The sequence below is a fragment of the Pundamilia nyererei genome, unplaced genomic scaffold (assembly GCF_000239375.1).
Source record: "Pundamilia nyererei isolate P.nyererei 1_Seehausen unplaced genomic scaffold, PunNye1.0 scaffold00762, whole genome shotgun sequence".
In the NCBI taxonomy this organism is placed as follows: Eukaryota; Metazoa; Chordata; class Actinopteri; order Cichliformes; family Cichlidae; genus Pundamilia; species Pundamilia nyererei.
In genome coordinates this window covers 419-2,752 of record NW_005188163.1, presented here as the reverse complement: position 1 = coordinate 2,752, position 2,334 = coordinate 419, and positions in this window count along the sequence as shown.

Genomic DNA, 2,334 nt, shown 5'->3' with positions numbered 1-2,334 from the left:
AGCAGAGACCTTCATGGACACTAAAAGTCTCAAACACACAACAACAACATCACACTGACTCCACTCTGACATCACTGATCAATAATCAAAGAACACACAGATCAAACTGATTGATCAGCCATCAGAGGAGTCGGATCAATGGAGCTGCTTCTGTTCCTGATGTCCCCTGTTTGATCCTGGATCTGAACTCTGCCTGCAGAGGAGACACAACACAGTCAGACAATGAAGTCGATCATCTCAAGTCAAAGCACCTGTTAAAACTGGAATATTGTTACACTTTGTTCACATCCGAAGATTCAGCCGCATTTATTCCAAAGAAGAGTCAGGATCAAACAGCATCACTGATTTCACTGGATTCAAAGTTTACTGTGAAAATGACATTCAATGAATCCAAACCCTCTGAGAGCTGCTGATGATCATGTGACCCATGAACAAACTTAGTCCCTTAGTGAATGTTTTCTTTAAACTGGTGGAATATTTTGTGGTCAACATCTCTTTCCCACCCTTCAGATGACTGAGTGTCAGCACGAGGTCACAATTTGCAAACAAAAACAAACATTTGTTTGCTGCTCATCCTAGAATATCAGATAAAACAGGTCAAACTTCATTCGCTTCAATGTAATCCAGTAAATAAATACAATCATTTAAATGATCCTCATACACAAACTTCCTGTGTGGACATTATGTTTGATTTTGGTACAGCTTTCATTTTTCATTTGTTGTTTGTTGGGTTCTTACAGGATCAGACTTCTGTTTGAAACTGACTCTTTTTCCTGTCAGCCTACAGCTGACTACGACTCATTTAAATTTAAATTCTAGTTATATCATAACTGGCTATGAATGCAAATTAGCAAGCATGAACACAGCATCACTCTGGATCCTAAATCGTCACGATCCAACTTTTTGAAACAATTCAACAAGTGGAAGTCTTTCTGTTTGGTCCTGGAGCCAAACAAGACAGTAACATGAAGGACAGAAGCAGATCAGAGCAGGAGGCAAAATTCTGAATTTTCCTCTGATCCATGCAGATCACCATTACAGACGTTCAGCTTTCTTCTTCTACTCCTTTTTCTCTGTGTAAAACTTCCTGTTTGAATCATCCATCTGTAGTTTCATTGACTGCTGGAGGTTCATAAACAGACTAAAGCACAAAGTCTGGTTTGTGTTCACAGAGCAGCTCAGAGCAGATCACACTGTTTAACTGCTGATGATGGAGAAATTAAACATGCAACCCTCTATATTTGTTCACTATGTGGATAAACGAGGCAGCAAGTGAACAAGAAACATGACGGGGAATTTCTCTTTGACTTTTTCCTCCGTCTCATATAAGATTAATAAAGCTTCACTGTTGGTCCATTTCTCTGTGTTTGTTCCAGTTCACAGCTCATGATTACATGGATTTCATGTAATATGTCGGTGCTGAGGTGTGAATGGTTGTTTGTCTCTGTGTGTGTAGGGTGTACCCCCACCCCTCGCCCTATGGTGGCTGGGATAGGCTCCAGCCCCTCCTGCAAGGATAAGAGGAAGAGAATGGAGATGGCAACGGTGATGCAACAACATATATTTATGGTTACTTTAATGTTATCATAATTTCCTCTGTATGGAAACAAGTCTACTGATGCAACTACAATAACATCTGCTTGTCAAAGCTGGACCCGTCTCACCAACAGGGAACCACAGCTTAAGATGATTTGACATCAGACTGAGGAATGTCAAATGAAACTTGGATTTCTCTCTCTCACACACACACACACACACACACGCGCACACACACAGAGCAGCAGCACTGACCTCTGACTTTCAGCTCCACTTGTTTCATCAGCAGGATGTTTCCCTCCCTGCTGTAGGCGGTGCAGGTGTAGGTCCTGTTGTCTCCATCTGTGGTACTGTCCTTCTTGCTGTATAGGGCCGTTCTGATGCACGTGGACCTTCATATTTGAACTGTCCTTCCACTCAACTTCAGGATTTTTAGGGAGGCGAACTGTGGTTTTGCAGGGCAGCTGGATAGACTCCACCCCTGAATCCACCTCCACCTGGGGGACTGGGAGGACAACACAGCACAAAATGAGCTGAACAGCCTGTATAGGTTTGTGCATCCCTCCATAGATATGCCTCACAGATCATCACTGAGCCACCACCAAGCCGGTCATGCTGAACGATGTTTCAGGAAGTGTAACGTTCTCCATGGTTTCTCCAGAGTGTGTGTCACGTGAGTGTAAACCTGCTCTCGCCTGTGAAAAACAGAGGGTGATAGTGGAAACCTACCAATGCTGGTCTTTTATGGCAAATGCTGAAAATGTTTGATTTCTCTACTAAATAAAGCTGTTTTAATTA